This window comes from Triturus cristatus, chromosome 1_1 (genome assembly GCF_964204655.1).
Source record: "Triturus cristatus chromosome 1_1, aTriCri1.1, whole genome shotgun sequence".
Lineage (NCBI taxonomy): Eukaryota > Metazoa > Chordata > Amphibia > Caudata > Salamandridae > Triturus > Triturus cristatus.
Genome location: NC_140579.1, coordinates 520,168,865 through 520,184,078, shown reverse-complemented (window position 1 = coordinate 520,184,078; position 15,214 = coordinate 520,168,865). Strand labels below are relative to the sequence as shown.

General features: G+C 44.8%; 1 long non-coding RNA gene and 1 pseudogene across 2 annotated transcripts in view; one reads left to right on the top strand and one right to left on the bottom strand.

The window, feature by feature from the left end:
- Nucleotides 1–6,867, top strand: part of LOC146870529 (uncharacterized) — a 174,616-nt gene extending 167,749 nt beyond the window's left edge. The window contains exon 6 of the long non-coding RNA XR_014978316.1: nt 3,860–6,867. This is a non-coding gene — a long non-coding RNA (uncharacterized LOC146870529). The remainder of the gene's footprint in view (nt 1–3,859) is intronic.
- The window catches only part of LOC146870525 (rho GTPase-activating protein 27-like), a 1,164,614-nt pseudogene that overhangs the window by 45,453 nt on the left and 1,103,947 nt on the right, over nt 1–15,214 (bottom strand). The window contains exon 16 of the transcript XR_014978312.1: nt 8,782–8,859. The product of XR_014978312.1 is annotated as a rho GTPase-activating protein 27-like (transcript). The remainder of the gene's footprint in view (nt 1–8,781; nt 8,860–15,214) is intronic.

Sequence of the window (15,214 nt, the reverse complement as noted above, 5' to 3'; positions counted from 1 at the left end):
TACTCTAGGTTTGAGAAATGTTTTACTATCAATAGTGGCCTTAAGCCCGGTAGCGATTCATATCCCCATCTTTTCGTGAGCAAACTAGTAGAAAATTCCCTACCAGAGGTAAAGTATAGGGTGCTTAAGGTTGAGAGTACTTGGCAAGCAAACAGCCCTTCACAGATGTTACAAATGTTACAATATCACCAGAACAGAATTAGAGAGGAACACGACCAGGAAAAGAGACGCATGAAAGATACAAAAATGAAGATGCTGGTGGCCCAATCGACACCGGCAAACACTAACACAAACACGAACAAGAATAGCACGAAACAAACTAGTGGGACCTGTAATTATTGCAAGAAGCCAGGCCACTTCGTAAATGAATGTGCAGTCCTGAAACACAATATAGCTATAGGTAAAACAAAGCCACGTCCTTATCCTCCCAAGGAAAATAACACACATCAGACATCAGATACGTTTCCACCGCCGCCACCGCCTGTCCATGCACCTGCACCTGCACCAGCCCACGCCACAACACAAATGTATCAGCACGCTCAAACTAACTATCCAGAATACCAAGCATATTCATGAAGCAGCCTAGAGAGGGAATTCGACTTGCCCCTTATTCCAGTTCCTGTTCACCAAGAGGGTCCCTATGTACATGCACGTTTACTAGGACAAGATAAAAAGTTTTTGATTGACACTGGGGCGAGTAGAACTACCATCAGTCATTCCGAGGTTCCAGGGGCACCCCTCTCGGGCTCAAAGAACATATCCCTGGGCTTTTCAGGAAAGCCTATTATTAATGAGGTTTCAGAACCAGTCTCTTTAGGAGTTGGTCCACTAATACATACAACAGACTTACTGCTTACTAAATCATGTCCAGAAAACTTACTTGGTATAAAGACATTAAAGGAACTGGGAGCAATTATCTGTTGCTCGCCAGAAGGAGTGCGACTGTATTTACGTGATTTCAAGGGACATTTTGTAATGAAAGATTTTGACATCAGGCTCCAAAATGTACCACAGCACCTATGGGCACAAGGCCCAACTGACGTAGGTTTCATGAACATTACACCACACCAGGTCACCCTCAAAGAAGGAGTAGTGCTGCCACGGATACGACAATACAAAATCCCACCTGAGGCTGAAGTAGGGTTACTGAGAATAATCGGTGAACTCATTGCACAAGGGGTGGTGGTAGAGACAGATTCAAACATATGCAACTCACCTGTTCTTCCTATTCTTAAACGAACTGATCCCAATACACCACCTGTCTATAGATTAGTTGTGGACCTGCGAGAATTAAACAAATGTGTGGTGCCACAGTACCCTGTGGTCCCGGACATTTCTTCATTATTGACTGCTATTGATGCGAAGGCTACGTTCTTTACAGTTATCGATCTGAAGAACGCATTTTTCAGTATCCCAATACATCCAGACAGCCAATATCTTTTTGGTTTCAGTTTAAAAGGCCGTAGCTTCAGATTCACAAGAGCACCACAGGGCTTCACAGAGAGTCCTAGCATCTACAGTCAGGCACTTAAGCGACAACTAGACAGTATTCATATGCCTACCACTACAGCACTGATACAGTACGTAGATGACATTCTCATCACTGCAAGATCAGAAACTGACTGCGAAGATGCATCACTCACGGTTTTACACTTTCTGGCTGACAAAGGGCACAAAGTGTCCCCTTCGAAGTTACAATTCTGTGAACAGCAAGTGGCGTACCTTGGGCACTTGCTATCCAAGGAGGGTAGGCGACTGACACCGGAACGTATCCAATTGATTTCTGGCCTTTCACAGCCCAAGACACAAAAGGAGGTACGTGCATTCATTGGCCTCACTTCATATTGCAGGCAGTGGATCCCCCAGTATGCTTACATAGCCAAGCCCCTAATACAGTTGACGACACAGGAGGCAGCTTCTACTAATGTCCTCCCTTGGACACAAGAACACACTGTGGCATTTGAAGAATTAAAAAGAGCTTTATGTCAAGCACCAGTTTTAGCGATCCCTGATTACAACAAATCTTTTATGCTTTTTGTGACAGAGCGGGATGGAACAGCACTCTCTGTCCTAACACAAGACCATGCAGGAAAACACAAGCCCTGTGCTTATTTTTCTAGTACATTGGACCCAGTAGCACAGGCTTTGCCTGCGTGCCTAAAATCTGTTGCAGCAACAGCCTTAGCCATAAGACAAAGTGACTCGATAGTGCTGGGCCACCCCCTGACAGTACAAGTACCACACGCAGTGGAGGTTCTCTTGAACCGAACACAAACCCAACACCTGACTGTAGCGAGACTGACAGGTTATGAGCTGACGATGCAACATATTGAATCCTGCTACTCTTTTGCCCTCCAATACAGAAAACGTTTCCCCACATGACTGTGTTGAAGTAATACATACCGTGACTAAGCCAAGACAAGACTTGACAGACGTTGCACTCCCAGACCCTGACCTAACACTCTATGTTGACGGCTCATGCATGAGGACGGGGGCGGGAGAATTAGTGGCAGCGTATGCAGTGACCACTGCTACTGAAACCATAGAGACTAAAAGAATAGACATACTGTCAGCACAAGCAGCAGAGCTCATCGCCCTGACACAAGCGTGCATAAGAGCTAAGCACTTGAGGGTAAACATTTACACCGATTCACAATACGCATTCGGGGTAGTTCATGATTTCGGAGTACTGTGGAGAGAAAGAGGTTTCTTGACCTCTCACGGGGCCAAGATACAGCATGGCCCCCTTATACAAGCCCTTCTGGAAGCGATACATTTGCTGACAGCCATAGCTATCCTGAAATGCAAAGCACATACTAAAGCCACAGATACCATTTCTCAAGGCAATGATCTGGCAGACCGAACTGCTAAACAGACAGCTCAGACCCCACTAGACATGACGAACTCACAGATACCATCAATGACCAAAGCCATGACAGTCAGGGATCCTTCCAGGGATGTACAAGACATACAGACACATGCTACTCTAGACGAATTAAAGAAATGGTCGGAACAAGGAGGGGTACTGACTGATCAGGGTTGGATGACTAAGGGCAAAGCAACATGGTTTCTTCCTGATTCGATGGTACAAGTGATCATAAATACCGCACATAGTCCTGCACACTTAGGAGAGAAAGCAATGCTAGACAGCTTGCAGAATATATGGTTCAACAAGCACCTGCGTGCAGCAGCGAAACAAAAGGTCAGAACATGTATGATCTGTTGCCAATTCAATCCAGGTAAAGGCATTCCGATGGAACAAGGTGGATTCCATCCACCTGACCACCCTTTTGAAGTCCTCCAGACGGATTATATCCAAATGGACAGATGTAGAGGTTACAAATATGTCCTGGTAGTAGTATGTTCACTGACAAGGTGGACAGAAGCTTATCCAGTCTCTGATTATACTGCTGTAACTACCGCCAGACAATTGGTGCGAGAGTTTTTCCCACGTTATGGATTACCGCGTGTCGTATATTCCGACAACGGTCAGCCTTTCTCCTCTGAACTCATGAAACAGGTGTCCCTTTTGTTAGGGTATACCTGGAAGTTCCACTGCGTACGACATCCTGAGGCAGCAGGCCTTGTAGAAAGACACAATCAGACCTTAAAGATAAAACTAGCAAAGTTTTGCGCAGACAAAGGTGTAGATTGGATGGTAGCCCTGCCGGTTGCCCTCTTTTACATGCGAATGGTAGCCCATTCTAGAACAGGCTTATCTCCCTATGAAGTGGTCTTTGGTAGACCACCGAATATGTGGGGCACTCCGATGCCTAAAAAGATTACTGATGTTGATAGTAACATGATGACAGATTACCTGGCTTCCTTGATGTCTGCACTACTCTCTTGTCGTTCGCAGGTTGCTGCCGCCTTCCCTGACAACACCCAGGTCAAGGAACACTCCATCGCTCCTGGGGATTATGTCCTAATAAGGAACTTTGATAGATCGAGCCCTCTTGAGCCGAGGTGGAAGGCGCCGAAGTTAGTGTTATTAACAACGAGGACAGCCGTTAAAGTCGAAGGACGGAAAGGATGGGTTCATCTTCATCATTGTAAACGCTACTTCGGGGATAACGATTCTTTTAAAAAGGACACGAACTTTTCAGACTTTGAGCCCCCTTTACTAGAGGAGACTCCCCAGCAGGAGTACAAAGCTAAACTTAGATCTAAAAAGTCAGAACCCGTTTGATCAATTAAGTCCACTAGGTGGTGAAGCGGTTGAACATGTATTCTGGCTTGCATAAGATCTTGGACAATGATAATGATAAAAAGAGCAAAATGAAAACAAAATACTGTAAAATATTACGTAGTAGATGTATAGTGACCTTGATTTTTCTATCTCTTCTATGCATCACGATAATATGTATCAGCTTAATACTACATGCTATTTTTCCTCCTATTGCCTCACTCTTACACTCCTCCACTAATGATACCATAAAGCACACATTTAGTGATCTGCCATCCCATGAGCTATCATATCGACTTGCCTTACGCAACAATACCTTTATTCAGATGCTGCACCATTCACATCAGACTAGCAATGCTACAGACTGCTGGGTCTGTGGCCGACTTCCCCCGTATCAGAAGGTGAAGGGAGTGTTGCCTCTTTTCCCTTTTCCGTTCTCCCATAATGGTTCTTGCGGAGCATGGTTTGCCTTAATGACATCCATCAACGGTGATGCCAAAGAATGTCAAGACAAGGAGTGTAGGGGTGACTGGGTATGGGGTAACTTGAATAAAGTCATGAATGAAGCATGTTTCCCAGATGAAGAAGGTCTTCCCCAAAGGAAAGGTACAGATCTAGAAAATGTAGAGTATCTGCAAGGAAATGCGACCCTCGACTTTATAGTGTTGAATGTTAAGCCCATACACAATTTAGGTCCATCCTCAATTACAGTCCTGCCAGTAAAAGGGAACTTGTGTGTCAGAAAAGAAGGCTCAGTACATTTGGGGCACAGCGAGTGTAATACTATAATAGTGTTTAAAGACATAGGAAAGTCCTATTTCAGAGCATCACGACACACCTACTTTATTTGTGGCCAGACAGCCTATGTGCAACTGCCCTTAGACTGGGGTGGGACGTGCTACATATCATTTCTTTTACCGCCCGTTTTCTTGGCCCCATCGAACTATCATCAAGATCTCCAACTAGCACTTATCAGACACAGACGAGGGCTCGATGCCTCCGGCATTGACCAGACTGAGACAGCTTGGGAGCAATATACAGATTTCAACAAAGGATTCTTTTTCTTCATAGGTCCCGTCCAGAATAGTAAACTTATCCGCAGGTTAACAAGGATTCTAGAAACAGTTGCAAATGAGACTGCATCAGCCCTGGGGAACTTGACCCAGGAACAGTCTGCTATGAGAATGGTCGTTCTTCAGAATCGTCTTGTTCTTGACGTCATCCTGGCGGATAGGGGCGGGGCTTGTAGGATCATCGGCTCCAGCTGTTGCGTTTTCATCCCTAATAACGCACCGTCTGTATACAAAGCAATAACAAGGCTCCACAAGATTGCCCAAAGCATACACCAAGACCCAGGCACGTGGACTTGGCCCGGTTGGCTTTGGGGAATAATATCGGCATGGGGATGGAAAGTGTTGACCGTCTGTGGGTTAATACTACTGATGATATTCAGTTGTTGTCTATGTCTGCAGTGTGGCCCGGCCGTTTGCGGTCTGTGTGCTACTGCATGTGTTCCACATCCCCATTTACAGAGCATTGAAAATGAAAAAATAATGCTGCAAGAACAGATCGACTGTCTCATGAGAATAGATGTGACATGAAGGGTCCACTAGGGGACAAGGAGGGAATGAGGAAATAAAAATTATGAGACCTATGTGTCCCCTATGTGCCCCCCAACGCTTTATGTACACATGCATGTATCCCATGCATTTCCCCTCCATGGCCTGTCTATCATGATGCTTATGCTATAACGTGGCCTGCCATCATCCAGTCTCCCATGAGAGAAACGACAAATCTGCATTGAGGCCTACACGTTTTGCATCATGTTTTCCTGCACTTGTGTCATTTTCATGAAAGCCCATTTTTGTGGCTCAGCCAGAGCCGAAAAGAGGTTTCAGGCCTCAGACGCTCTGAGAGCTGCAGCTGCGTATCCTTGGCCTCGCACACTTGGGCCTCAGCCAAAGGGGCCCAGTCCGGGGTGCCGAGACAGTATTGAGCACGGTTATCTGCTTACTCCTACTGAACCACATTCCTGCCTGGAGAAGGAGGAATAAACACCACCCGTCTGCAAAGGAGAGAGCCTAGCCTTTCTGTCTCTTTTTGTGTGATTGCAAAGCTCACGTCAGTGAAAAACCCATAGCCCCCATGTAAGGCCTACGCAGTGAATGAAGAAATAGGTGCCACATCGGCTCTTGGTGATGGGCAACCTATGTCACAGATCAGTCCCTGCTCCGGAATTTAGATATCAGATAATACAAAATGTACTGGTCGTCCTGACACTGAAGGCCTCTCTTCCAGACTCCCCGACTGCACAGCAGCCTTCCCCCAGTTACACGTCAGTTACACGTCATGCTCGAGTTGAGCACAAGTAAGGCAAAGTTCCAGTAAAGTTCCAGCTGATCACGCAACCCCCTCCAGGTATCCACCCACCTATGACACTCACCTATGACTCATCAAGTGGACGCCCACATGGACGCCCACCTTCACGCCTACTTACACGCCCACATGCTCTTATCTCATTCTCTCTTGCTCTGCCTGAAGCGCTCCTGCTTACGTATAATATTGAATGTATATATACTGTACTCTGTGAATAAAGTGGCAGAAGACCCTTCCTGATCCCTTGTGGTGATGGAACCATTCTCCCTATAACTCGAGTTATTGGAATAAAGCCCTTTTGAACCTGATACCACGGACTCAGCCTCTTGCTTTATGCATGATCCTATTGATACCTATAGAAATTATGAGTGCGTAATACTTTATTTACGACAGGACTCGTACCTCTGCCCAGCCTTCGCCTCCACCCCCTCAGGTTCAGGCTCCACAGAGACAGAGCGCAGGTCGCGGAAAGAGCGCAACACTTGCACTTCTCATGCTAATGGCTTTTAATAATACTTTAAAAGTATTATTTAGCGAGTATTAAAAAGAGTATGTTTAATGAAAATCTATTAGCCTCTAGTCCTGGATACGAATTCTGGGCAGAGGGGTCGAGGATAAACCGCACACAAAGAGTCCGAAGTTAGGTTTCTAAATAACCCAGCAACGAGGACTCCCGCCTTCATGTGTGTTAAGACACCTGTAAAACCCTGAACCCAGCGATCGATCGCCATAAATATTTAATGCCAGAAAGAACACCTGAAAACCATTAGCACTGCTCTGTTGCTACTGTCAATAGACAATGCAATAGGAGAGAAGTGCTTCAGGGGCAGGGGCGAGAGGGGGGGGGTGGGGTCAAGAGCGTGGGATCTTGCCTGCCACACACGCAGTTCCAGCTCGCAATACTCACTGGGAGGGGGTTACCACGGGGGGGTGGGGGGAGCGGAACAGTAAAGAAAATCAAATCAAAACTAAACTTACCTTAATACCTTCCTCCCACTTCTTCCTCCGGATCACGCGCCACCTCTCCTGCTGCTCCTGGCAGGGCCTGCGTTAACCTAGACAGCCTCCCTCCCTCTCCCCTAAGCCAATCACAACGCTGCAATAGCAGCCTTGTGATTGGAGGCGGGCGGCGCACGGCTGGGCGCCTGTAGGCCAGGGAGCCATTTTCTCTATGTAGCCTACATAGAGAAAAAGAGAGAGTGCCCAACTGCGCATGACTGGTTTGGTCGGCCCTGGGGGCCGAACAAACAGTCAGCCCCAAAGACAGTGGGCTAGCCACGCCTCCCCTGCACTCAAGGAGGAACGCCCACCCGCCTGCCCCCAACCAGGCACTCCAGGCACTTCTGCTTTCTCGCCGTGCGAGAAGCTGAAACATGAAATGGTAGTGTTACCATTTCATGTTTCTGCATCTCTCATTGCGAGAAAGAAGTGTGCCGACGCCCCCACGCCCCAGTGGAGGAGCCGCCACTGATAGGATGCATTCTGTCCTTCACTTATATAAACTGAAATACTTTACATGTCTACCTGAGTCTCCTTGCTCTCTTCCGCATAGCACCAAGATGCTCTTTCAGAGAGATAGTTGCACTCTACAAATATTTAAATCAAATCAAATCGGGTCCCCCCACGGTGGCCACTATACCATGTCTCCAACAAGGGTGAAGACTGATGTGGAGGCTGGTTGATGGAGCTTTAGCAAGGCGCGTTCGTTGTTTTGGCTGGCCTGGCCACCCCCCATCCCCCCACTTGAAAGCACCTCATGCCGCCCACAAAGACACCCGATTGGAAAAACACATGAATCACAGTTTGATGACATCAAAGAGACCAGGTAATTGTTGATATACAATGCAATATAAAAACAGCACAGCATAACATTTTGTGCATGAATTGACAGAGTGACAGAACCATGTTGAATAAATGCATTAGCATAATTTCTTCCTTAGCACACATGTAGGCACTCAATTGTAGAAATAAAGGGAATTATGGCAAGGGAGATAATATGATTAACATGAGGCCAAAGTGATCAAGGGGGACAGCAGGAATTTTACTCAAAGTCTCATGCATCTGAAGTCTGTAACTTTATCACTTGACCACATCTCCATTAAAGGATTATTTTGTATATAGGGACACTATAGACCTATGTCTGCCACTGCTATACCTCAAGACTGATTACAAAGCATCCACTGAGAGACATGAAACATTCTATATGTCACGTCACATACCATGATCCGCTTTAAAGCGTAGTTTCTGTATTGTTGCCAGATTGCCACTGATTCGATAAAGGCCATCGATATCCAAACCTGCAAGAATCACAAGATTTGTTCAACTTATCGGACATGCATGATTGACAGCAAAAGCAAAGAGGAAAGGGAATTGTGGAACTCATTATGCCCTATCCAAGACATATTGTTTGGTGCCTACTGCACTATTTAGATACTCTCCCATATCTTCCCCCAGCACAGCCCCTTCTATATTAGTTCAAACTAGGATGCTTGTTTCCAGTCCAGGGAGGACCTGGCTTGGCAGTTCGGGCTGGACTGTTCCCATGAGGCACAGGGTCAAGACTGATTTGCATATGGCTGGGTTCAAACTGGAATGGCATGGTGAGCAAAAAAACGATGGATTTAGGCCCAGATCTCTGTACTGGGGTGAATATATGACATTGTTCTGCATTCTGTCCATCAACTGTTGTTTTTGCATTTGTCACCCCAAGTGGGACGGGTATGCTCAGACGTGAGTCCCGTGCTCTCCATGCCACTGGAATCAAGCTATCCTGGCTGAAGAGGGGTGAAACCCCAAAACCGGTCCTAGGATGCTTGTTTCCAGTCCAGGGAGGACCTGGTTTGGCAGTTCGGGCTGGACTGTTTCCATGAGGCACAGGGTCAAGACTGATTTGCATGTGGCTGGGTTCAAACTGGAATGGCATGGTGAGCAAAAAAACGATGGATTTAGGCCCAGATCTCTGTACTGGGGTGAATGTATGACATTGTTCTGCATTCTGTCCATCAACTGTTTTTTTTGCATTTTAATCAGCTAAGCAGGAATCGAAAACTTGGGCCTGTTTTCTGCTGCTTGTTTAATTAGAGAGCATTATTAAATGATCATACATTATTTTAAATAAAGGTTTCCCAGGATCTTCTACAGTTCTACAAAGCCGAAGCCCTACTCTTGTTCATTAATCATCCAGTTAAGCTGAATCGTTGGAGCCCACATCAGACCACCTGTTCTCTGAAGACCCCAAGTATCAGTTTGTGAAAAAGACACACCTTTCCTGCAATAAATATCTCCAAGGAATATACACAAGATCATTGATTTTATTGCTTTCTAAATAAAATGTAATCAAATCATTGCTGACAGCTTTGCTAACCTATTCAACTAAGTATCATTTCCCTCAGGTATCATAAAACAAAGTTTACTGATGCATGCCATCTCTTTGACGTTAGCAGGAGCTAAATGTGCACATTGTTTAATTCACGTTTGGATTTATATTGCTAAGCAGGTGCTCTTTTGAAGTTTGAGATAGTTAGCCAACACGACAGTATGTAAAAGAAACCAATGAACGAAATGAATGAGAGCCTTGGAGAGTTTAAGTGAAAGGAGAAAGTGCCTACTTTAAATAAACTGAGAATGAGAAAGTGTCTTGGAGAAAACGATGATGGAGCATTGGCTATTATTAGCAGCACAACGCAGAGTGAGTTTGTGTGTTGTCTATTTCAAATCGCTGGATATTTTCTGAGCTAGTGGTCTGGTGATTTACACGTTTATAACTCGGGTGAATCTGCACAATAGCAGTGGAAGAGATATACGTAAGCCTATTATTGTCAGAGGCAAAGGTCTGGGTATCAGCAAGATCAAATTGAGTAGGAGTAATATCACAATCAAAACTCTGAACACTTCTGATGCTATCATGAACAGAACTCTAAATGTGTACGAATTATTAGTAATACTGTGGACGAGAAATACTATTCTTAAACCTAACCGCTCCAAGATCACATGATGCAGTATTCTCTCCGCGGCTTTTGATACCATCTCTCATACAAAGCTGGCAGAGAGACTATCCGCTTGTGGTATCAAAGGGACATCCCTGAAATGGTTACAACATTTTCTGTCTGAGAGAACTCAAACAGTCATCTTAGGCCCCTATTCATCGGTCAAAATGTCTCTGGAGAAGGGTGTCCCGCAAGGCTCTTGTCTGAGTCCTACCCTTTTTAATATATATATGGCCCCCCTAGCGAGGATAGTTGAGCAGTTGGGCTTCGAGATCATCTCATACGCAGATGACACGCAGCTTATGTTCACTATTGGAGAAAACCCAGAGAATGAAAAAATCCGTTTTACCATCGGCATGAAGGCGATCTCTGACTGGATGACTGGAAATTGCCTTCAATTAAATCCAGGAAAAACAGAGATCATGTTGATGGGGAAAGCCTCGGACATCTGGTCAGATGATTGGTGGCCCGTCCAACTAGGCTCTGCTCCCACTCCCAAACTCTCAGTAAATACCTGGGTATAAAAATAGACCGGACGTTGTCCATGAAGGACCATATTGCGGCCACGACCAGCTCATGCTACTATAGCCTTCGACTTCTGCGGAAAATACTCCCATATATGCCTACCCGTCATCGTAGGACATTAGTGCAGGCTATGGTAACTAGCCGCTTGGACTACGGCAACGCTCTGCTGGCAGAAGTAGGGGAGACTCATCTGGCCAAACTGCAGGTGGTTCAGAATACAGCAGCAAGAATGATTCTGAACCACCCGGCAGGCTCCCCTTCGATTCCGCTGCTCAGAGAACTACACTGGCTATCTGTGAAAAAGATATCCTTTTTCAAAATCTGTTGCCTAAGCTATAATGCCTTGAGCAACAGAGGTCCTCTCTACCTACAAAGAAAACTTCTCAAATATTGTCCCTCTAGGAGACTCAGATCTAGCTCGCTGGGTCTCCTTCAGGTTCCTTGATTTCGTCTCACCCGGACTGGCGGCAGAGCCTTTTCATATCTTGCTCCAAGATATTGGAACCAGCTCCCCCAGGCTCTGCGATCAATCCCTAGCTATGGCATCTTTAGAAAACAGCTGAAAGCCTTTTTGTTTTAAATCCACTCTCCAGTTTCTTCAATGCTCCCCTCGCAGGACCCTATTCTTCTAGGCAGCGCCAAGATGCCCTAGGGTGAGTTGAGCGCTTTATAAACTAACTAACATAACATAACATTCTGTTCAGTGGCGTCTCTAGAAGTGATTTTTAGGGGGCACTCAATGGGTCACAGATAAAACTGATGAGGCAATGGTGATGCGTGTGTGTGCGTGCACGCTGCTTTGTTCAGTGGGAGTATATACACACACATATGTATATATGTGCATACACATATTTGCTTAAACTTAAATATGGCGCTGTATGTATTTGTGTAAGTATATGTAGATATATATATATTTACTGAAAAAACCATAGGTTTTACAGACGTTATAGTTAGGAATTAGCATTTTAAAAAACTTAGAAATTCACTCAAAAAAACATAGGTTTCAGGGACGTTATAGTTAGTTGAACATTTGACTCATATAAAACCAGAGAAATTCGCCTGTTATAGTTAGTTGAGCTAACTGTGACTGCCGCGCCCGCAATGCACTGCTGATGATGTCAGATATTACATCACTCATGACATGGTCAGTGACATCACTGATGACATCACTGATGACATCTCAAATGACATCACTCATGACATCATCCAGTGAATGTGTGTTTCTATAAAATGTAAATATGTTTTATATATATATGCCAAGGTGTATTGAAGAATGAATGCATTTACAAGTGCCTAAAGGAATTATTTCGTATGTGTGTGACTGACTGTATAAGTGAGTGATTGAACGTGTCTTACTGAATGCATGGGTTAGTGACTAAACTGTGTAAAAGTCTGTATTAGTCTCTCCATTGTTGTGTAAGCAACTGCATCGGTTGCTGAATACCTACATGAGTGTCTATATAGGTTATTGATTTGTTGTCTGAGTATCTGTATGGGTCCCTGAGTGTCTGTGTGGGTGGGTCTGTGCATTCACTGGTTGTATGGATTAAAAAGTGCATCTGGAAAGGGCTGTATGGGTGAGTTAGTGTGTCTATGGGTGTGTTGGTGAGTGAATAAATGTCTCAATGGTATATCTGTGACTAACTACATAGGCTTTAAGCCACTATATGTGAGTGTTGGAGTATATAAATGAGTATACGTGAGACTAAGTTATTTCAAGAGTGGGTGTATAAATAAGTGTCTGCTTCTATCAGTGATTGTATAAGACAGTAAATTTGTGTTAGTATCTGTATAAATAAGATGTGGTATGTTTAAAAATAACAAAGTTAGTGTGTATAACTGTATACATGATTAAATGGGTATGTGATTGATTCTTTGCATTACTGACTAGGCGTGTGAGTAACTCTATGGATGAGTGGCAGCGTGTGACTGCATGTATAGATGTATGAGTGCATATTATAGTCCTCTATTGATGAGTAACTACATGTATAAGTGACTGGATGTGTTTGTAGACCTAGGAAATAGTGAGTGCTATGTAGTATATGGCATTTTTCTGTGTATGGTTTCAAAAATAGTAGTCAGCATTTTAGAATGGGTGTATCAAAGTTTATATTAGAGCATCAGTATGTGCATCAGATTGTCACGTGGATGATGTCATGAGTGATGTCATCAGTGATGTCATTTGAGATGTCATCAGTGATGTCACTGACCATGTCATGAGTGATGTAATATGTGACATCATCAGCAGTGCATTGTGGGCGCGCGAGTTATAGTTAGCTCAACTAACTATAACAGGCAAATTTCTCTGGTTTTATATGAGTCAAATGTTCAACTAACTAGAACGTCTGTGAAACCTATTTTTTTGTGTGAATTTCTATGGTTTTTTAGATGCTAATTCCTAACTATAACGCCTGTAAGACCCATGGTTTTTTCAGTGAATTTCGAAGGTTTTTTAAATGTTAATTTCATATTTTGTTTATAAAACCTATATTTTTTCTATTATATTTTTAAATATTTTGGAACTCTATTATACTTCTTGTTTTTAACTTTGAAAATCATGTAATGTTTTATATCTTCCCCCAAAAATATGTATATAATTTTTTTGGGGGGGAGAAAACTGCACTCCCATACCGGTAGCGTACCAAGCTCCATCACCACATGAATCCTATCTGCCATATTGCTAAACTCGTAAAGGATGCGCATTTCGTATCCGACGAGTTTGTGGCACCGCGTCCCGCGTAACTTCATATACGCATGAAGTCACCCCAGGTACTACTTTGGTATCCGACGGGTATGCGGTACCAAGCCACGCGTTACATCATGTACATATGGGGTCACGCCTGCTGCGTGTTGCGTATTCGACGAGTACACGCTGCCAGGCCCTGCGTTACGTCACAGACGTATAGTATCCTGCCGGGTACGCTGTTAGAATTGGGGATCTCTGGTTGGTACAGGTAGGTACTTGTGACAAGCAGGGACCCTCTCCTCTAGTCAGGGTAAGGGGTTACACTCCTAAAATAACCCCTGCTCACCCTCTAGGTAGCTTGGCGCAAGCCGACAAGGCTTATCTCAGAGCGTTATAGGTTAAGCATTTGTGACCACATACAGTAACTCAGTGACAACACCACAAATGGACACCACACTAGATTTATATCAAAAATAGTGATCTTTTATATAAAGGCTTAGCACAAGACCAAATAACAACAAAAATGACATACACAGTTCAAGAATATGCTTTCAGAAAGAGTTCTTAGGTTAGCGACAAAATCATTCACCTTAGCGTCCGTTTTAACCCCCAGTACCTTATGATGCAATAAAAAGTTCCTAGCGGCACTTCAGCGTTGAAAATCAAGGGGTAGCTTATCCGGTAGAAATTTACTCGCTAAGACACAATGCGACAAAATTCGGCCCGCTAACGAGCGGAGCGACAATTTCACCAGCGGTTATCTTGGTTGAGTCTGCGACGATTTTCGCAGCGATAAAATTACTCACGCTAACGAGCGGTGCGATGATCTTGGCTTGTTCTGCGACGATTTCACACAGCAGCAGCAGGCTCTGCGACGATGTTCGCAGCGATAGAATTCTGCCCGCTAAAAGGCGGAGCGGGGATCTTGGGCTGGTAGCGATCAAATTCGGTCCGCTAACGAGCGGGGCGACGATTTTCCCAGCGCTGATCGGGCTCAGGGGCAGCAGGCTCTACGACGATGTCCTCAGCGATAAAATTCTGCACGCTAACGAGCGGTGCGACGGAAATTTTCTCGCTAAGCCGGCTGTGCGTGAAAAAGTGGAGATCTTTGGTTTCTTTCTTCTTGGCCAGCTTCCCACAGCAGGCACAGCTCCCAAAGGCACCAAAACTGGTTCCAGCACTCTAGGAGGGGCAGAACTCACACAGCAGAGTTCAGGGGGAAGCTGGGGGTGAAGTCCTTTTGTTCCTGGGACTTCTTAACAGGAGGCCAGCTCTTCTCAGGCCCTTGGAGATCTTTTTAAGCACAAGTTGAAATAAAGTACTTTGTAGTCCTTCTCCTCTCCTTCAGCAGCAAGACAACCACTGCAGGCCAATCCCCCAGGTCAGGGACAGTACTCCTCCTTGCAGCTTTCCCAGTTCCTTCTCCTCAGGCAGAGGTTCTTCTTGTCAAGCAGG